We start from the raw sequence: 22782 nt of genomic DNA, 5'->3' as shown, positions 1-22782 counted from the left end.
CGGGAAGGAAAGCCACATTCACAGTTTCTTACCTTCTTTTCCCCGAGTATCTATGATGACTGGTCCCCTCAAGGGAGGACATGGGTAGGGTGGCCCCTTCCCCTAATCCAGTACCAAATTTTCCTCTTTCATATTCCAGTCACATGAGCGAGAGCGTGATGAATAAGGACATGATACCAGATCCAGACCTTCTCCCCTAGGAAGAGTTTCCACTATATGCAACCGCAACAACCCAAATTCTCTATCGGCTTCAGCTGGAGCTTGCAGACATTGGCAGGTGGCGTTTTTTCTGTGGGTTGTAATCTCATTCATCACGGTGTGCTGACACACAAGAAATGAAGAACTAAAGCTCTTGTGATGCTCTATCTATTCCTTGAAAAAGATGAACAAGGATGGAAGCAGGGATACATATTCGCAATCCGCTGCTCATCAGCCCTTCCAAATCTCCTTCCCTCACCACCATTGCAAATACAGCAAGTTCATACATTCTTTATTCTAATTCCGTTTTTTTTCACTAATAGATAACTATAAATCAATACACTCACGTGGCACATTACAACTGGAGAGCTGAAGGAAACTGCAAAGCTAAGTAGGAGTAACAAATACTCAAATTCTAACTGCAAGCCCATGCATATACAGGTAGCCCCCCATCTGAGGCTAAAAATGTTGGTGTTTTTCTTGTTACCTTACTCAGAAATTAACTTTTAAATAATCAGTTCTGCCAGAGATATTAGATTCAATCTTCTCTTTCAGTGCAGACTTATCACCAGGGAGGGCACAAAGCAGTTTTAACACATTACTTTTACATGTCACTATCTAATTTTTCCCATGGGGAGATTTGAGTCTCTTAGAATATACTCAGTGGATCCACAGTTCATACAGCAACTCCATAATAATATTTAGAACGTACACACTCTTTAGTAAATATACACCAAATGTAACAACTCCTATTTGCTATTTATGGGAATGCTATTTCTGAAGATGCTTCATAGTGGAGAAATACAAATACCTCTGAAGTGGTAGTTCTATAGAGACTTGTTTTTCCAGAACTGTAGAATAAACAGCCTAATTTTCTACTTTGCTTTAAATCTCCCAGAAACATGGAGCATCTTTCCAAAGTGGCAGATAATAATACTTTGCAACTCTGTAGCCATTTATGTCTTTGAAGCTTGCTGTAAACATGAACTACTTAAGCCTTTAGGAGTATCCTTCGATAATATAATTAGTCTCACTAAGAAGGGGAGGGAGGTAAAACATCAGGTAAAAGACTTTATACAGAGTAGGGTGTCACTGCCTAACAGCTTGATGTGCACTCACGGTTTTATTGCTGGCTCTATGATAATTCATCTTATCTCAAGCTCAGAAACAATCAGTTTCGCCCCCATCAAGACAAGGTCTCTCCCATAGTAGCTGTAGCACGAGGGCTGAACACAACCCCAAAACAGACGCAAAAGCAGCAGTATTTTTCAGGAGCTCCATTGGTTTTGACCAAGGGTTTTGACCAAGAGGAGTTCACAGGTTCATCTCAGGGTTGGCAGTGCTGCTGCACAGCAAAGCAGAGCATGGACCAACAGTTCTGGGGCCAGTTTATCTACAAGACATCTGGCTTTCAGGACAGCGAATACCAGGAACCCGTTTTCCCTGGCATCGACACAGCCTGAAGAAGCTCCCGCTAGGGTGGTCATGAGGAATTTCTGTCCTCACCTCAGCCCATGGGAGAACGCTGTGCCCATCAGGTTGGCTGAGGGAGAAAGCTGAAACTCAATTGGGCTGAGCAGCCACTCCTGATTTTTTTGTTACGGCGCTTTTTTACAGGGAACAAACACACCACCACGTAAAACACGGCGTGAGTGCAGAGCCGCGCTTGTCTGTGAACGGTACACGCCAGTAAGGAACCTGCAACACAGACGTGTGTCCCCAGGCCCCTTCCCACTGCCCTGGGGCTGTTTCTGCTCCTTAGGCTGCTCTGGAGATCTGCCTGGGCATCAGGCACTCCATCAGCCAAGGGGTTTTGGTGCCAGCTCCTCATGTGGCTCATTGTGCCGCACATCCCCGTTACCACCGTCCCCAGCCCCGTGCAGATGCTGCACATTAGTGCTGAGATCAGAGCTGTAGGAGTCGGCCCTCCTCCGCACACCAGATGGCTCGCTCTTCTGCGGTTGTTTTCAGTGCTTACCTATCTGCTCCTCAACTTCTGAGAGTCATGTGAATTCAGGAAGGAAAAAAAGAAAAAGACTTCCCCAACAAATAACAGAAAAAAAAAACCCAAGAAGTTTCCTTTTCACGAGTTATCTCAAAACATAGAGAATATATTCAAGAAGCATCCTGGACCTTCTCAGAAAGGAGAGAAATCAAGAAACAGGAGCAGTCAGAGATGTGGAAAGTTCCTCGGTATCCAAAGAGTGTGGACAGCTCGGTCAGAGCTCCCTCTGCCCCAGCGACAGGAGACGCTTCACACCAAGACCAGCTTGCCCAGCAGCCTGGGTTGCTTCCAGTTTCACTGCATAAGGAAGAGCAGGTATTTTCCACTTTAACCTTCTCCCTCCTAAATGAGTTGTGTTTAAAAGATGGTAAATCTGTCTAAACTTATTGATGAGAATCTATCTGATTTCACTCCCTTGCTTTTAGGAATGGACGTTTTGATTTTATCTAAACAAAACAGCTTGCACATCTGTGCTACCTTTGCAGTAAATAAACATGTAAATACATAAATAAATAGAAACTAGTGCAGGTGACGGCTCTGCTAATGCCACTGCTGTGGCCTGCATGGACATGGCCAGAAGTGCAGCATCTCTTCCCGACAGAGACATCAGTTTAGGAATGAACCACTTAACTACATCCATATCCTTCCATTCTGCGCAACCCCGTTCCCCCCATCAGTGGTTTCATCTCCTCCCACTTCTCCCATCACCAGAAGCCCCATCTCCTATTCCCAGTGCTTTGCTCCCCATCTGATTTGAATTCCTCCCTCCTTACATGGGCAATGAATCATTCAGAGTAATGGCATTTAAAAATCTCTCCAGAGAAGGTAGGCAGACTCAAACCGGAGTGGAAGAGCATATAAATTACAATGTCAGTGGGTGCCTTCAAGCCCAAGACCAGAAGATCCCAATCTTCCCCAGTGTACAAACAGTGCCTAAGGGCCGGGTGCTTCCTCCTGGACATACACGTTAGTGGCAACTACCACAGCCAAAAACGGTGCCATGTTATATATACGAATATATAACATTTAATACTTCATCTTTATTTAGTATTTATCATTATTATATCATATAATTACATGATACCATTAGCATATCATAGAAGATTTAGAAAGAAGTCAGTTAGAAATACTATCTAGAAAAAAAACATGTGAAAATTGAAAAAGTGTGTTTCCATTCCCTTTTGACATTCGGGGGGACAGATTTCTTACCATGAAGTGCTTCTGTGTCATTAATAGCGCCCTTCCTATGAAGAACCACTGAATGTAACATTTTTCAACTTGTGGTTTATCAGCTACTGTCTTCTCTGATGAAAGTGGAGTTTAATTCTTGTCTTAGCCCTGCAGAGATTATCTGAACTTGTGCATCACTGACAAAAAACCCTTCCAATTGCAGGGTGGTTGGAAACAGTGGTCACATAGTCTCACTATAGCCCATGGCTCAGTGATGTTTTCATTCTGAGTCACAATTTGATTCAAGGCAAGAAGTACTTTTTTTTACTGATGGCAGTTCTGCAGTGTTCTTTATCACCTGAGAACATGAAACAGAATAGCTACACTATGAATTTGTCCAGAACTCGATGCGCTTAACAAATGTTTAAGGACTTTATTCAGAACACCTACATGTTTTGTTCCTGTTACTTGTACAGCTCTTACATGTGACAAAGAGACTAATTTTTCAACAGAAGAGGGAGAAGGCAAGGGAACAGCTTATGGACTTTAAAACACATCTTTTTCTGAAAGGAGAATATAATAATAGCAATATAAGGCTCTATACCAGTTATGTCTCAGTCACTTCTTTGAAACTGGTTTAGCCTATAATTGAAGGATAATTTTTCTTATTGCCAACTCTGTCAGCTCACACTGACATCAGAAAACCCAACAGTGTTCTTTCTGGCTTGTGTTTCATCACCAGTAAAGAATTCTGAAAATGAAATTTTCCACCGTGTGCATGAGTATAATCCTTAAAATTACGGCCTTGGTTATATTTGCGCAATACTCCATACCCTGCAAAAACTTTATGGTGCATACGTACCTGTGTCCTGCTTTCTGCTCCAGCCATGAAGCTCCAGCTCTGCCGCCACTGAAGGTGCTGAGATTGACAGCTCAACTGTGATTAACATTTGACATTCAGAGCTCCCCAGCGCATCCCCTGGAGTCAGCTCTTACTGAAATCCTCTGGGATTTCAGCAGATATAAGCTCTGCCTGCCTGAAGTGAGTATCTTTTGCTCAGAGAAAGAAGGTGCATTATGCATCTGCACTGACATCCAACTTCCACGGGTACCGATCTGTTCCAACCACCTTTTATGTGCTTCCTGCCTGACCAGGATGAACAGGGACAGAAAAAAAGGAACTTTAGAGCTAAAACTTCAATCTCTAAAGAGCTACTAAAGATCAGTTTTCTCTACACACCCCAAGCAGCCCATAATACAACAGCCAAAAAGAGCTCAGGCTGACATAAAAATCCTACAGTCTCTTACAGGACCGAGTAAAAACTTAGCAGACAGAAGGATGTCATGTTCCTTTTCGGAGGAGTCACCTCTCATGTTGAAAAAACTCTTTCAAGCCAATAAAACTTCTGTTTTTCTCTGGTCATGCTGCTTCTGTGTCTGATCCCACCACAGTTCAGATTCCCATGGTGTAATTAAAGAGACCACAAATGACAGAGAAAACAAAATACGTGCAAGTGTTACATATAAAAGTACTGAGGCTAAAAATTGTTCCAAAAACTCTGTTTTGAACAAACTGACATTGCGAGTTTTTTCACTTGGATTTCAGACAGAGGCTAGCAAAATTTACAGTAACAAACATTTTAATTTTCACTCAAATCAGAGAGTGACTCAGCACTGCAAGGAAAAGCAAGACTAAATGTTGCAAAGCTTTGACAAACCCAGTTGAGAAATGATCAACCAGGAGCCCAACTTGGAAGCAGAGTTTGCATCTGAGGAAACCTTTGCCGATCGTATTTTGGAGGGGGCTTGTCACAGGGCATTCTCACTGGAAGTCAAATCCCACATGTAGATTGAATCCAGTGCCAAATAATTCCCTTCTGGGTATAAAAGCGTTTGAAGAATTCCAGGAAGCCCTTCCTTGCTGAGGAAGCTAATTCTAAGGCCCCAAATGCATACCAAAAAAATAACTTTCCTTACATATTTCTCAATCACAGGTACCTCTTTCTGGCTTCAGGGCGACTCTACCACTGTTTTCAGACTTCTCATCTTTCACCCGTATCCACAAGACAGCTGGTCCTGATGAACTCCCTGGCCCAGCCTCTACTTGTCTCTGCCTTGGGATAATTTGTACTGCTTACAGATACTGTTTCTTGAGTGCAGCCCCTTAGATAACCTGCACACCCAGATAAGCCCCAGTTCCCTTCCTGCATCTCTTGACAGATCTGTCAATTTGTCCAGCTTCTGGAGGAGACACTGTGAAACCAGGAATGGAGGGGTCAGATGAGGGTATCAGAGATAAGGAAGAGGGGGAAAGGGAAAAGGTTACGCAGGACCAGAGACTGGAGGTGAATTGTAGTGTAAGATGCTCTGCGGCAAACTTGCAGTGTGGCCCGCAAACCTTCTATGCCTTACATATAAAAAGAACATAGATGTTTTTCTTCCTCTGGGTAATTCTTACGCAAATAGAGGCAAGGTCCAGTTATAAGAAGCTGCTCCTCCTCTGTCTGGGTTCACATCAAGTCTCGGCTTTACAGATACCAAAATGTGAACGCTCCATGGCTGGGAAGAAACGCTTCGTTCCAGATCCAGGCTGGAAGAGATGAAGGCTGGCGGCTGGAGCAGCAGCTGGCATAACCTCAGATCTTCAGGAGAAGCCATCAAGGGACTGATCTCTTCCTCTGCGTATTGCAACACATCTGCTTGGGCTGGGACTCCAGGCTGTTCCCTTACTGGCAAACGTCAGCAAGCAGTGTGTGCTTCTGAACTCTTTGCATCTGTGTCCTACTCCCGCTCACTCCAGCGGTTCCTGTTTCATATCCTGTTCTGATTGCTCTACATTTATCACGTAAACTAATTATAAGTACACACAGGGGAAAAAAATAAAGTGGGTATGCATGAAGATTATAAAATATGATAATTTGTTAGGGGCTATTACAAAGCTCAGTATTAAAACTACACTCCCACTACATAAATGCACACAGACACTACACACCGTGAGTTGTATTTCAAATGAAAGTTGAAGCACAAAAATAAGTTTCCAGCAATCTTCTAACAGGCACCTTCAGAGACCTCTCAACTTTCAGAGTCTTTACAAACGTCACAGTCCAACTGCTATAGCCAGCAACTCTTATTCATCAAAACTTTGGAAACCTTGTGTTTCTTACTTGTGAGAAAGAAATGTTTTAATTGCTAATAAACAGACCTTTCTGCATCTGAAGGCCACACTGCTGCAGGGACATTGCTCTGACAGGGCACACAACCGCAGCCCTTTTTGCCATCAGAGCTCCTGAAGGCTGCGCTGCCTGTGCCGCTGTTCCTGAGAGCAGAGATGGGATTACAGGCTCCTGTGGGGCGTCTTCAGCTCACAACCACACAGACCCAACGTGTAATTCTCTGCCAACACGATTTTTCCTACCATCTACTCCTGTGCTGGGCACCAGTCCAGGGAAGCTAAAAACCACCCCCCCGACACGACACCCACTACAGTATCTGTTTCCCAGTCATTCTGATAAGTGCGCCTGTTATTCTGCTCTAATATTGTCCCAAACACAACAGTATGCCCCTAAGTTAAACAGCAAAGGAGGATAATTCAAACTATGCATTTCCCTGCAAGCAGTTTTCTAACAAAAGGGGTAAAAAGATATCCCGGCCCAAACCCAACACAGCATCTCAGCTACTGTCTTCAGTGCCACTCTAATGAGTGACCATGGCAGGTGATGGAGGGCTTTATTCAGCAATCAGACTCGAAATATTTCATGTAATAAACCACCAAGTGTGGGTTGTTTGGGTCTGGGTTTTATACTGTAGGTTACAAATGTTTTGACAAACTTATCTGACTTGCAATCAGTAAATAAGCAAGTCTTAAGACACTTGATGTGGGAACAGTATTTCCCAGATGGAAATACATTCCCATACCACCTCCAAATGGAGTGCCATTCTCCAGCAAGTAATTCAATAGCCCTACTCCTATAGCCTACTCAAATTGTCTCTGAGATTACCCACACCCACTGAGCAAGAACTGCAACACACAGTTACTGCTGGTTTTCAATAAGATCTGAGAATAGACCAAACTCTCTGAGTTACTCGCTTAACGCTACAGTTTCTTGTGCTGAGGCCGTGCTCCTCCGAGCGATGCTTACACCTTCCCTCAGCTCTGAAGGTGCGAGAAGTGGAGTATTCCCATTTAAAAGACTTTGGTACTAGTTCCTATTTCAAGCTCATTCTCATTGTCAAACAGCATTCCTTATTTAGAAGTTAGGCTTTAGGGATTCACATGCATTTCCTCTCAGTCTCTCCAAGAAAACGCAAAGATCTTTTTCTTCCAGCTCTGAATAAAAAGACGTACCCTAAAAAAATCTCCTGGATGGTTTAAATACCAACACAAGGATTCTCACAGCTGAGGGAGAGAAAGAGGGGGGTGTATACCACATGAAAAAAAGGATTCCTCCTGCAGCATCGGTTCTCCTTTGAAACTCAGAGGAGACAGTTTTGTGTACACAACACCACTGTCTGTGTTACAGACTTCTTTAAAGTCTGAAGAAAGGGATGTTGCGAAAGGGAACTCCTACAGCGTGTAGCTCGTTTACTCTGCCTTTAGGTCAACCCAGATGGAGGAGACGGGGCTCTCCCAGCTTGCTTCACCTTCACATCTCCCCTGCTGGGAAGGGTTCCATCTCTGTCACAGGGAAGATGTTCGAGGGTGCTGCATTCTTGAAGTATAAACACTCTCTTATGTCACTACAGGCACAGCAGATCCAAGGGGATCACAGAGAAGGTTATTTGTGCCTATTTATAGCGCCTCACAACTCAAACAGGTTGAAGGGTGAATAGGCAAATAAATGTGTCTGAGGCACCAAATAATAGAGTTTTCTCAGGCACCAAAAATGCTCTGCTCTTTTCAATCTTCATTTCTGGCTTTCTTTCTGCCTCCTTAAAGAAATCTTGAATGGTGCTTACATATATACATATATTTAACAGTTTCTAATGTACTATAAAGAACAGTTCCCTGAACATGACCTGAAGGCTTCAAATGTATTCAGACAGGAAAGCACATACCTTTTTTAAAAATAAATTACATGACTACAGAATCAGATATCATTAACTCAGTGTGTCCTCATTCTCCAAGGGGGGAAGAAAGAGAGAGATTATCACTGTGAAATACCAGCCACAGATTAGATAGCGTGTGGAAGAAAAAGATCAAAATGTGGATTGTGGCTCTTGTTCAGATACACATCTTTAGCGGAGTAAATTTCACCTAATATACCATTTTCGCTCCACCAACTGACCACTAATCTCTGGTAACGGTGTTCCAAGTCACCGACAGAGTGGAAATCCATGGAAAACGAAGGCAGCGCGCAGATCCTGGATACCTGGGTTCGCGATGCTGTTGACACAGCAGGGGCTCGGTGTCCTCTGCTCCAGCCACGTTTCCTGTTTCTATAAACATGCTCTGCTTGAAAAGGGGCTACTATGGGCACACGTGTACTTTATAGCTAGTTTCGTGCCAACATAAATCAAGCCCAAATGCCATCTCAGTGACATAATGTAAGACTTATGCTTAAGGGAGTCCACATACAGAAGTAAGTGGGTTCCAAAGTAATTAATTTGATGAGTCCACTTACATTTCAATCTCACAACCAGACAGGTTGCCTCGTGGTTCCCTCGGCTTTTTAGTGTCAGACTCCCCAAATTTCACTCTTCCGGTTCCCTCACTTCCTCACCTTTCAGAGTCAGAGCTTAACACCACAAAGGGAAATGAAACAGAAAAACAAAACAAAACAAGCTGCGAAGCAGATTAAAGCCACATTTGACATTCCGAGGCACATGGCTCCTTTTTCAGCTACAGGTATGAAGTAGAAATACTTTTGTGTCCATGACCCACAGTACAAACATGGTTTAAAGAAAAAAAAAATAGAAGTTTTCTAAATGCATCCTCACTCAAAAAATGTATTGCTTTTAAAATGTATTCTATGTTCATATCAGCTGAGTTCTCAATTGCTTCTTTTTGCTTAGAGATGGTCTGGGAAGCAGACAGAAACCCTCTTACACTTCTCTCAACTCTTGGTGCTCCAAATGCACCATCTCTGGGGAGAAGGTATTTGCAGATCGAGCCCCACAAAAGTGTGATTCTGCTTGTTAGAGGGGATGGACTGGCCAACTCCACTCTGTCTGCACAGCGTCTTCTCCTGAGTGGGACCAAAACAATTCCCATCAGCCTGTGGCTCTTGCAGAATTCCTGCTCTGACTGCGCCGCTAAGCAACAGCTGCACACCAGTCTGCTCAGAGAAATGAACTTGCTAAAGTCAGGGTCCAATTCCTTTCTCCGAAAAATCAGAAAATTAGCTCTTACTACCTTCTGTGGAGGCTGGATCAAATGTAAGTGAAGAGACAAGCAATTAGTCATGGGACAAAATGGCCCATCCAGATTGAAGAGATGTTTTATGGGAGGTAATTAGCTTTTGCTTACCCACTTCATACACACTGCCCTGAGTCAGTGGGCATGAGGCCATTTAGCAAATCATGGGATCAACCTTAAACCAAAGATTCCCATGTTTCACAGCAGCGAAGCCGTTTCACACAGCCACAAAGGTTACGAGCTTGGTCCCACCTTTCTCTCTATAAGATGCTCACACCTCATGAGGAGGTCAGAGGGACTACAGCGTATTTTTCGCAGATCCCAGTCTATTCTTAAACTGTGGTGTTTCCAGATGTGTTTATGTAATATGAGCGCAGAACCTGTTTCTATCAGACAGACTGCTTCAGTCTTCATGCTTTTTGAAGAAGAGAGGGTAGCGATAATATGGACATTTCCAATGAGATCTCTGGTGCATTTTAAATGTTCAACCTCACTTTTGGAAAGGATTTCAGCTTTGTTTCCGATTTGGTCTGATGAATGTGCAGCAAGTGCGAGGGCTGCCTCAATACTTAATTCATTTCTATAGTGGTCATCGTTCTAGCATTGTCGATATAGAATGAACGAACATGGGAAGCCAGTAAGAGAGGTCAGACTTCATGGACCTGGTGAGAAAGGCCCAGAAAAACAATACAAAAGCTAGTAACAGATTATAAGAAAGCACAGCAATGACTAAACTTTCGTGGTGAATAAGTGTTTACACAGCTAAACTTTTACTAAACTACTAACCAAGCAGAAAGGAAAGATAATCGCTTCCAAGTGGATTAATGTATCTCTTCTTCTTTCTCACTTTAGGACCTAGAAAATGAAGTTACATAAAATGATGCCATGGTTTTGAAAACCCTAATGCAATTCGTTGAAACCAGGGACTTTTTCGACAACAGCATAAATAGACACACAACACTTCCATGATTTTGAAGATCTAGGGCAGGAACCAGATTTTTCTTTTTTCTGATTACACTTGGAATTCTTCATCTGTGCTTGCCTTGTGTGAGAAGAGATGTAAACAGAGGGGAAAAAATATGACTAAAGGATTAAACGAAATAAAAAAGTGCATGTGTACACTTATATGGAAACAAAGAAAATATGCAGAGTTACGTTTCTTATAAGAATCTCCTTTATTTAGAGGAGAAAATGTAAAGATTAGTATAGTTTCAATGTTTATGTAAAGAAAATGAACACGTAGTATAACTGAACAAAGCCATTAAGCAAGACCAAACTTCCAAGACACAATTTAACTTAATTCATGCTCATGCATGAACCTCTTCCTCATGTCAGAAGACAAGTCAGTCTTCAGAAATCCAAAATAAATGTTCAGAATTTTAAAGGGTGGACTGTATTTCAGAGGTGAAACAGAAGTAGCTTTGGAATAAGTCATCCCGAATTTAGCGCCAAACTTTTCTTCTGCTGCAAAGCAAATGGACGATTCTTCCAACCCAGAGATGAAAGAGTCCTGAAAGAAAATGCACTTGCGGTAATCAGCCACATTTAACACAGCAACAAATGAGATGAGAGTGGAGGCCTGTTTAATTTTTTTGAGTTTTTAGGAAAATAAATGTCTTCTATCACTTCCCCTCTCTTGCTTTCATGATCATTTTGCAACTTCCAAATTTTTACCAGCTAAAAAGAGAACACCACTCTACTTCGCATGTGATGGCAGGATAGTCTGTGCTGATGAGCTGATATCCTGTGCCAGATTAGGGATCTCTCTGGTTCTTCTGGTATCTGTGGTTTAAACACTACCAAAAGTTTAACAAAAGAGTAAAAGGAAGTCTGCAATAGGCAGCTCCAGGCAAATTTGCTCACAAGAAGTTTCTTTCTTCCCCCTAAACATCAAAGCCCGATTTGCAGACTGAAGTGATTCCCACGCTTTACACAAGTCTTACTTATTTTCAATCCTTGCCATAGTCACTGTAAGTGTCCTGATAAACTGCATAAAAGGACCTTTTTCAGGGTTCTCCTGAATTCTTCCTGGTGATATTCTGTGGCAATTAATTTGTTTTAAGATCCAAATATCTTCAAAGACGCCTTAATCAACAGCACATTCTGGCCTCACCACAAAGCTCCTGAAATTCATACACGTTAAGTCCAGACAAGTCGCTCTGAAAATGCAGACAGGTGCCCACAGGAGGGGCAAAAATGCAAGAATTTCCCAGCTGGCTGGTAAGGACGTGGCCCAGCTCCCTGCCCACCAGCTCCTGAAGGAGCGGTTTTAAAGTTGGGTGAAGAGGTGGGACAAGTCTTGAGAGAATGTATGAGGACACAGGAGAGAAACCCAGAGATAGGTCCTTAGGTCAGTATAATCAGCAAAGGATCATGCAATAAGATGGGAATTAAATCATGGCTTGAGCAATGGTTTTGTGCCACCAATAAAATCCGGTGAGGAGGGGAAATGATTTATGAGGACAGAGCTAAAGGCTTATTGCTAGGTGAAACAACAAGTAAGGGCAGACAAAACAGCCTACGAATACCCATAGGAGTAAATGTCAGAGTACGAGGAATTGTTTTGAACAGCACAATAAATTTCCTAAGACTAGAGGTGCAGTGGCTTGTGATACACTCGCCCAAACAGCTGGAGTTCTGTTGGTCATGACTAGCCTGGGCAAACCACGAGCAAATGAATGGCAAGGAACAATTCTGTGTTGCTGGACAGGTGAAAGAGATTATTCAAATCTGTCCCATGTTCAGATGAGCTCCACTTCTCCAGCACCGCAGAAGCTATCTGCAATGTTCAGCAAGGTACAGGAGTTCCGGACAGCATTCTGGAGACGTACTGCAACTGCTTGGCCCGTTCTGATTTTTTGTGATAGCAGCAATAACCTTATTTCAACAAGCCAGTTTCAGGTTGATTGTACAAATGAAGAAGTCACATAGCTGCTATTGCAAAGGAATAAGCACACAACATCACTCATAGCTAGAAAGACTATCCACCACAGCAGTTTCACTACAATTAACAACAAATTTATCCTGCCCAGAGAATGAATGTTAAAATTGCACCCTATCTCATGTCCCCTTAAGCCCCTGAAATAGCTCTTAAAAGGACTTGACCTCTGCTCTGTGCTGAGTACCTGCACAGGGGTGAGATCCAGCGCAAGGTCATGTTTGAGGGAGGTAAAGAATTCAGTGGGAGGCATGAGGGATGTGCCTGATACGGGGGAAAAGAGCTGCTGGGGCTACGCTGAGCAGGAGTGCAAGGGGAAGGGAAGGAATGCAAAGGAAAAAGCAAACAAAGAAAAAGGACCTTTGAATTTTGTTTCACAGCATGGCATTGCAACTGTGGCAGGGCCAGGAACAAGAGGCTACAACTAGCAAGGTTGGAAGGGAGAATGGGATTGCCTCTGCATCCCTCAGGTTGTAAAATTATCGCCTAATTAAAAGAATACAGGTAGGTAAAGGGCTAAGATAAGAGCTCCCACATAGTCGTGAATTGTGGTAAGGGAGAGGGCAAAGGGAAACTAAACCAAAAGCACATGCACAGCCACTGGAAACAAATGTAGCCCTGAGATGCCTTCATCTCCCTCTTTTCTGGCAGATGCCTCCTTCCCAGTCCCTGTGGATTCATTCATGCACTAAGGAGGATAAAGCAAACAGTTTCCTTACTTCTTCCTGCCCTGACCAAGACACCCGAGCACTAATGCGGAGCATCGCTTAACTCAGGGGCAGCAGGAACCTAATACTTGCTTCGCTCTGACTCTTAAAAACCAATTCCAATGCTGGTGTGCAGTGACAAGAAAGAAGAGACTAACTGTTCCTTGGCCCTTGCATGGAGGAAGAAAGTCAATTCCCTGCGAACACCCCAAAAACTATACAATGCATATTTTATTTTTCAGAATGCATAAGTGAGAGACAGGGGAAAAAAAAAAAAAAAAAAAAAAAGAGGAGTCACGCATGACTCCGATGGTGAGGAGGGGACTGAAAGAAACCCAGGAAAGCTGGGGGTAAATTGTTTTGGCTGAGCATCATTGGGTGGGTCAGTTGACGGTTATGTGGTTTCAACACATGCACAGAACAACACACATTGCTGAAGTGTCACAAAGAGGAGATGGATTTCAGAACTACCTAAAAACAACCCACGAGCTGCCTTCCATCTTAAGGCTGGGAAAGAGCTGACCATCCTAGAGGAAATTCCACTCCATGTCATGACAACATTTTCAAGCATTTTGGAGGTTTAGGAGTTGATTAAAGAGAAATTCAGGTAACAACAACAACAACAAAAAAAGCTGAGCAACTCCTTTTTGTCAAAGGTTTACAAGTGGCAGGAAGAAAGTACTGAGGAAGCAAGGCCTTGTAATTACATCTTCAACTTGAGATTCAGGTTATTCTCACCTTAGCTTAATGCCTAAACCACATTCACAACAGGAGGTGCCTTATAAATTTGTAAACACTACGTTGCTTAAAGGTGTACGATACGATGCAAAATTTCGCAATCCATGGCAGGCTGTCAGGAGGCTACAGTGGGAACAGCTGCCTGACTATGCAGTAGCATCGTTCCTGTGGTAAATACACCCAATACAATTCAGGTAGCATCATGGTACACAAACTTGTGCCAGGGAGAGACTTTGAGTCTATTGTGTCTGTTTCTGTGTTGAGGAAGGAAAAGTGTTTTTCACCTTACAGACTTGTTTGAGGCTTTTCCTCCTCAAGATTTCTTAGAAAAATCTTGAGTTTGAAGTTAAAACAATTACCTGAACAGAGCCATACACACTGTAAACTAAACTTTGACTGTCCCAAAGGAGCATTTTTCCATCGAACAATAGCTTCCAATGAGCAAGACACCTCCTGCCCTTTGCTTTTGTTTCATTAGTTTCGTGGTGTGTCACAACACATCACACTAAAAACCAAGGTAGGACACAAAAAGAAGAAAAGAATCCTTACTGTGAATCTTTACTTTTGTCTGGAATCCTTTTCTGGATGTTTATGGCATCCCATAAAGCTGCTGAAACATGCCTGCTGTATTTTTAATTGTCATTTTAAATGCCAAAACCCAGAAGTCTTGCTTATATTGTATGCGAACACAGCGTCTGCTTATGTTCAAACCCTCAGGCACTTTAAATAACTCTACTGTACACAGAGAACGTTGTTCATTTTGTTTTTACAATTTTTGCCTGTGTAGAAGGAGCTCTAATGTCTTGAGAACATAAATGTATGTTCATAACCAAGGAGCAAGATCACAGCTGGAATCTTACCTGAGCCTTGGATCATATTTCAGCAGTGGCATGAAGCGAAAAAGCAGCTTATTTCTCTGTTTAATTTACAAGAGCTACAACTGGAACAGCACATACTAGACTTACTGACGTAACGCGCAGGTGAGTGCGTGTTACAGGTCCAGCTCTGTGCCTGATCCACAGGGAATATCAGACTCTTTCAGCCAGACTTTAGAGCCGTTACCGCTGCAGCTCTGGAGGAACCTGGTCCGAACCCTGGTGTGTTAGTGAAGGTGGCAGCTGCCATAACAGACTTCTGTGTAGGCTACAAACCCAGGGCATAAAATGAGGGTCGTTTTATTGATTCAAGTGAGTTTCGTACCAAGCCTCCATTGTTCTGTCGCAAAGAATAAACCATTACAGAGAATTCATAAGCGAATTTGCTTTTTTTTTTCCCAAGGATTAAACAGGAGCAGACTGTAATTTCCTTTAAATGCACATATTATTCATCATTATTCAATAAGTTTTATTATGGGCTTAAAAACAACAGCATATATATCTTTATACTCAATTCCATTCTGCTCCCTACCTGTGTTTTGAAACTCATATTTTATGTTTAGATGTGATTGACCATGAAAGTCACAGGGTAATAAGTGTACCCTGAGTAAAGACACAGACAAGTATCTGGCCAATGTCCATTTTTCACCTTAGTTTGCTGTAAATAATCTTATACGCAATTTTGCTGCTTCCTTTCTGTAGGAATCTCAGCAAGCAGGTTAGCATACTGTGGCTTACAGAAAGCTGACACACAGTATTTATGAACAGAGAGGAAGTAAATTAATTTCAGGGTTTCATTCAACATTGGAGAAAGGCCTTTCTGCAGTATTTATTCACCCACCATAATAAGAGAAGGTACAGTCCCTCCTCTAGTCTGGCCAGATTACCAGACAAGGAAAATTCTGCTGTGTTAGGACTACAGATGAGGGGTCAAAGAAATAGACACTTCATTTCTCAGCGTGCACCCCATACAGCCAGTCCTGTAAGAGCTGTTATTATTTGTACCATGCGTAGCAGAGGAATAGGTGGAGAAATGAAGCCACGCACATAAGGTAACACCCTTTTTTTAAGCAACCACCATTTTTTGCAGTGACACACACATACAAGGGTCATTTGGGGTTTTCCTTCCCTTGAAGTCAGGGTTTCCTGAGAGGAAGAAGAGCTGAAATACAGGAACGAGTGGCTGCACACCATTTCCAGTGGTGTAGCAGACCTTCCTCGCTGACACAGGTATAGGAACCACGTCTGAGTTTCCAAACTTCCTGACGTTGTCCCTTTGAAAGGTGGGAAGACGGGAAAGGAGATGGGTGGAGAAGGTGAAGAGGTGGTTCTGTCCCTATAAAGGCCTTGTAAACACAGTGAAACTGCTCCCATGCTTAAATCTACCATCAAAAGTAGGTTGCGATACAAGTGGGAAATACTAGGAAATGTTTCAACTAATAAAATGTGTTTGGCTTGCACCGAAATTCTGCTTAAAAGGTGTTTATAATGAATGATTACTTACAGTATCATTGCAAGGGCATTAGAGGACTCGGAGACTGAATAGCACCTGGTTCATCTGGTTGAGGCCTGGAAAACACAGAGCCACATATCAGCAAACAACACCAGCAATCAATGTATTTTTTATGAGGGCTGTTAGAACAGGAGGAAATGTTCAAAACCAGACTGCTGGGCCACTCTGCGACCTAATCCTGGCCAGAGAGAAGAAAATCTGCTGTTCACTAGTCCACTCTGATAAAGGAGAAAATCTTCACTAGATAAGAACATCAGTTTGCCTAGGTTGTATTACACATCACTTTTTAGCCTCTAAAAGGGTTAACGGGACCTTGGAGATAATAAATACATTATGCAGCTGTGTAGGTGCTAGGAAGGTGAATATAGGCTGATTTTTACAAACATAACCTATGCAGAGTGAGTCATAATTTGTACTTTGCGTCATTCAATAAATGGGTCTTTTGAAAGTCATCCCGCTGTGAAGGGGCTGCTCGCTCTCCAAAAGCAAGAACCCGGCTCCCCTGCCCACAGGCTGCCGAGGTGGAGGATCAGAAAAGCTTTTCTTCCGGGGTTACAATGTGATGGCAATAATAGAATCCAAACAACTACGTGTTTGTGAGTTTGCTCTTAAAAGGTCATAAGGTTTTGACTGAAATAAATGTTTTGATATCATGAAAGATACATTCTTAATCATAAATGTGCATTATTCTCATTGCTACTGCTGCTGTGCCTTGTAAGATTCTTTCTTGACTCAATTATGCCTCACATCAGCTTTCTAATTAATACCTTCATTAGGAAAACCTTGAAATTTTAGATAAATAACATTTGCTTTTGTGCATTTCAGCCATCAGCTTCTGTGTGAAGGAAATTTTTCTATATTGTAGTCAACCAGGGGAAAGAAAAGCAAGAAGAGAGGAGGCCTGCATGTTCACAGGGATCTCAGCACTGAGACAGAATAATCATCTTTTGTTGAATACGAAAATAACAAAAAACAAAGTAAACAATACCCTTTTGTTCTGCACAAGAAAGGCAGGGCTTTAATAGTCTTTAAATGAGAAAGAAAATTTCCATCTAAATGGAACCATGGAGTAGGTAGACAGGATACAACATTTTGGAGTTGAGTGATTAAATTTAATACTGTGCCAAACTGTGATTAGTTGATGAAGGGCATTCATAAATAGACCAGAAACAAGGGAAGTGTGGCTCCAGTAGAGCATTGTGCCTCCAGTGCAGCTTGGTGTTGGGCTTTCTACTTTAATAACAGGGTCAACTGAAAAAAAGTTTAATTTGATTTATTTCCCTAAGGAAATTCAGTGGAATTGTAAACACAGCCTGCCTTTACTAAAACTTCAGCATTCAGGGTCAGATCCAAGGAAAGGGCTTAGGTACCAACTGAAGCGCAGAAACGTATACTTTTCATTTTTCCAGCTCGCTAACTCCATCCCCCTGCTCAAAGAGTAGGGGTACATGTGAATCCCATTACTATTAATAATAGACACTCAATTCTTCCAACTCAACGTGCAGGCAAAGCAGTCTCTGAATTAAGGCTTAGAATCATAGAATGAGTAAAGCAGTATCCTAATCAAAGCTTCTTCAGAGCTGGGGACCTACGTCCATTGTGGATCTTTGCCTTAATGCATTAAAATCCCCTGTTGAGCCCAATGCAACACACTGTCCTTAACACCACACTAATGATCCAGGAAAACAGGAGTATAAATCCTTTTAAACTTAGCTGGGGTCTCTCCTAATCCTCTTCAACCCAGGCAGGGTTTGCAGAGAAGTCAGCAGCAATACGTGAATATCAGTATCTGAAGTCTCACCTAAGCCTCATCTAAGTCTTATAAGATATAAGCAAAATTAAACAGAGATATATGTGCAGTAAAAGACATGACAGTTCTTTTTCTACCATCACCTGTTCCTACAGCCCAAGCAAAGGCCATCATCACTTTAATTTGAAAGAAGCCCTCTTAGTTTAAAATCTATTTTGGACCAGATCTGTTCTTAGCTGCATAAGTATAAATCTGCTGTCTTCTCATGGACTTTCTCCAACTGTATTCTGGTGTGAGCAAGATCAGAATCTTATTTTGGTGATAAATTGCAGGGTTATGTTAAAGGTGCAGCCCACAGCTTTTGGTGAAATCTCATCTATTTATGGGGAAAATAATTTACACTTACAAACTATTATAATAGACATACGATTTCTTTTTTTTAAATGATAACTTGTAAGTAATGTTTCAAGCACTTTGCTTAAAACGATAAACCCATCCATTAATTAACAATAATTAATCACCAAGCATGTGATGTGTGCTAATTTAGCTGCAGATTTTATAGCAAGAAAATAAACCAAAAAAGTCAAGGAAAAACTATCTTGAGGTCTGTATTTAACATTTTGAATTAATGCTTTTGTAAAGCTCCTATTGGTATCCTCTGACACAGGCCACTGCTCTGCCTGCCAAGGGCCTGGGAGCTTTTCTCACCAGCGGGAGATGAGATTTGAACCTCAGAGAAATTTCAGATTTGTTCTTTGCGTGTGATTTGTGTTCCAGGTGGTGGTAAGAGGTAAATCCTAGAGGCTTTCTCCACATGGTTGAATGTCAAGAAGCGGAGCAGTTTACTGGAACAGCAGCAGCTTCTCACATCTTTGCAACAACAGTTTTAACTAGAAAGGCACAATATTTTATAATCTGCAAAGCTGAGCTAGACCATTTTGGCAAAGAGTCTGTCTGCCTGCTAGGGTGGGGTAGGTATTTACTATCTATATAATGACTTCCTACTGCAAGTGGGTCAGGTAATTCAAATAACGAGCCAAAACTGCCTTTGGTCGAGTCTGGTGGAAGTCTGGGCTGTAAGTAAATCCGTCCCTCTGGTACAGCGTGCACATCCTCCGTCATGTGATGTCTCAGCCATTTCCTGGTACCGCCACTCCAACAAATACTTCACTTTATCTCCCTTCGATTGTAACATCGGCAGTTTCACCACTGAGGTTGCTGTTGCTGCACTTTCTGGTATCAATGGCCTGCTGTGAACTGAAAAAATACCTACTGAAAAAAACAGTCAAGTACTTGAGTGATATGAGAGGCTCCTTCTTTCTCTGCCTTTGGCGCTGGGCAATCATCCACTTTGTTGGTTCTGCTTGCCCAGCTCCAAACCAAATGTTTCAGAATCCAGCCTGCACAAATAATCAGGTTTTAAACAAAACCTGCAGCACAAGAGCAGCTTGCTGCATGTGATCAGTGTTCTGCATGGCTTTCCCTCAACCTGAGCTTGGATGCCTTAGTTTCAAGCGCATGGATTGTGTTCGTTCTGGCATTTGGAGAGGGGCAAAAGGCATTGTGTGTGTGTGGTGGGGTGGTAAATCCCAAACTAGGCAAGATTGCAGCGGTGCTGCCTCGCACAGTGGTTAAGAAATAACTAATTTCTGGCTGAAATGTTAAAATGTAGGTATGAAGTAACTTGAATGGTAAGCAATAACTCCCAGCTCCTCCCCAGTTCTGCAGGCACCATGGATGGTGCAGGCTGCCCCGGCCGGTGGCAAATCTCACTTTTCCAAGAGCGGCTGGGAAAGGACACAGCGGTTATTGAAAAGATCCTGCAAGTGTTCAGAATACAGCAGTTTGCCAGCGACATAGCGGTACGGCTTTGTTGACCGTAAACATTTTGGGCAATGCTGTTTATATTACGCCCGTTCACCAAATTTTCTAGCTCTGAAAGTGAGCAGAAATTTTGACAAGCTTTGCAGTAACAACTCTTGCTAAGGAAGTCAAAGTGATTCTGACAGACTACAGCTGAACCACAAAAACAGGCGTCCTGAGGAGATCCCACAGATACAAGTCAGAGTGACCGAGAGGTGTCACCATGTTTTATAACTCAGACCTTTACTGGAAACCAAGTCAAAAGGACATAAAAAGACGTTCACAGGCTATAGTGGGCTCTGGATTAGACGGATGTTTTCTGGGGAACAGCTTCATGAATCCTGCCAGTGTAGAGTAGCTTTTTTAAAACAAAATTTCTGAAAATGAACAAGTTATTTCATAGATGAACTATGTTATCATGAAAAGTTTATGCTTGTCCATCTTTCAAAACAAGCATGCTCCTGTAAAGAACAAATGAATGTCAATATTATTCCTAAATGTATTTGAAAATTAATACTGTAACCATGTGTCATTTAAAAGTACTCTGTTTTGATCTTCACAAGGTTATCCCAGTTGCTTCGCCCCATAAAATTAACCACAAACACAACAGTGGATGAGTCAGGACATCAAGCTGACTTGGAGAGAAGGGATAAATGCCTCTGGAGAGCACGGCGAACAGGAGGCGTGGAGCAAAGTTAAGGGCGCAGCGCTGTGTGGTAATAGTTGAACAAACGGGCTGGCATAAAGACAGAACACTTTTCTGTAAAAATTCTCATTTATTTCAAGCTCCTCCACCTCCCACCCTTGCAGGGTCTGTAACACCTGATCTGACGGACCAAAGTCTGTGCTGGAAAGACGTGAGCAACAAGATGCAAGCTCTGAGCAGGAAAGTGGCCCGCAGGCTGCGGCGCTTCTGCACAGGAGATTTGAAAAGAGTTTCCAAGGGGCTCACACAAAAGGTCCTTTCAAAAGTGCTCCATAAAATACACCTGAAGAAAGACCATCAGGAGGAGACTCGGCTTAGCTCTGTTCTTTTCTGTTTAGCTCAGGTGCTGTTTTTTCACACACAGAAACACATGTACAGACTTAGTACACCATACAATGCCTCACTAAAGCCATCAGGTCGTGGTTATAACTTCATCCAAGATCAACAAGGTCTTTTTCCACAAGTGATCCTTTGTGTTTGGGAAGCCTTTGCCCTGAATTTTACTGTCTCCCAATCAACTAACAGGTGCTGTGCAGTCAAACACGAGTTATTTAAGGGCAACCTGCATAACAACTTCCCAGGCTGGCAAGCAATCTTAAATAGTAGTTAGGTACTGGAATGGGTGAGTTTTATTCAAATAGAAATGCTCCCAACAGGAAAGAAAGGGAGGAAAAAAAAAAAAAAAAAAAGGGAGGGAAAATGATATCTTTGTTGGTTTCCATTTAGTTTTTTCTTTCACACACTGGCATAATAACTCTCAAAGAAGAGAACGAGGCTCCCAAAACCAGACACCGTGGTAATCTGACATTATCCAGTGGTTATTCTTAAAACTTTCCAGTTTTGTTTTGGTCAACAACATAATGTGCTGATTGTATATGTGATATTTTCTCCACTTTCACATGGCACAGATAGCCATATACTGCTAATACTGCAAGCATGTTATTTTGGGCCATTTAGCTTTTAATTTTTTCCCTGGAGAAAGCACTTTGTGGCAGGAAAAAAAAGTGAAAAAGCTCTCTCAGCTAGATGCCAGATGTGTCATTTTGCGATGTAAAGCCACACCAGAGTTTTATAAGCCACTGCTTGTTTGTATACCACTCCCACATCATATTTTTAAAGTCTCTAGGATCGGTGCATTGTATGGCACAAAATGTGATGTTTCTCATATAAAAGTCCCTGCCAAGAGTTTTGTATATATACTGCCTTATGCCCCGAGATGGGCAGAGCCACACTGCAGGTTTTTTTGGTCTAATGTCACCCAGGAAAGGCTTCTGGATTCTTATAAATTCATTTGAACCAGAAGAGACTGCTGCTGTGCTCCACTACTGAAGGTCTTAAAGACACCAGCCATACTCAGAGGATGCGGGAAAGGTGTCAGTGCCTTGAAGTTCATTCAGATGAGGAAACAGAGGATATCAAACAAAGACGAAAAATGCCTCCAAGTCTGGTTTACGCCTCCAGCAACTTGTTGAATTGCGAGGAGCAACGCAGGTGCTTTCACTTGTCTATACAAGGGTGAGCAATAGGCTCCCATCGCCACCTCGCCAGAGTCCCTCCGCTGGCAGAGGCACCGGGCACAGGTGACACCTGGTCTCCATGTGAGTTGGTTCAGAGGTGCCTGGGAAGGCCTGTGCGAGTAGCATTGCTGGAAAGAAATCTTGTGGTCAACACACATGCAGGAGCCCTCATGATCTCCCGGATGTAAGAAGTAATACCCATTTGCTGAGATGTTACACAATTACTCAAGAGTGAAATACATCCCTGCATTAAGTGCTAAGTTTCCAGGCAATGACAGAATTCTATTATTCGGGAGACTGTGACGTTACTGTACGTGCCATCTTTTCTGCTCCTGTAATGTTTCAATCTGCATAAAACCAAAACTCTCACCTCTTCTCTGTCCTTTTCTTCCCCTGTGCCAATACACAAGTACTGGCACTGCATCTCTTTTATATCTAATCGTATCT

At 42.5% G+C, this 22782-nt stretch overlaps 1 protein-coding gene across 1 annotated transcript in view; it reads right to left on the bottom strand.

The window, feature by feature from the left end:
* The window catches only part of FGGY (FGGY carbohydrate kinase domain containing), a 308149-nt gene that overhangs the window by 205752 nt on the left and 79615 nt on the right, over positions 1 to 22782 (bottom strand). Inside the window, exon 5 of the mRNA XM_065657199.1 lies at positions 16491 to 16555. The gene's annotated coding sequence lies outside the window, so the exon portion shown is untranslated. The remainder of the gene's footprint in view (positions 1 to 16490; positions 16556 to 22782) is intronic.

Source organism: Caloenas nicobarica, chromosome Z (assembly GCF_036013445.1).
Source record: "Caloenas nicobarica isolate bCalNic1 chromosome Z, bCalNic1.hap1, whole genome shotgun sequence".
Taxonomy (NCBI): Eukaryota; Metazoa; Chordata; class Aves; order Columbiformes; family Columbidae; genus Caloenas; species Caloenas nicobarica.
The sequence above is the reverse complement of the archived record's forward strand: the minus strand, read 5'-3'. Positions and strand labels throughout refer to the sequence as shown.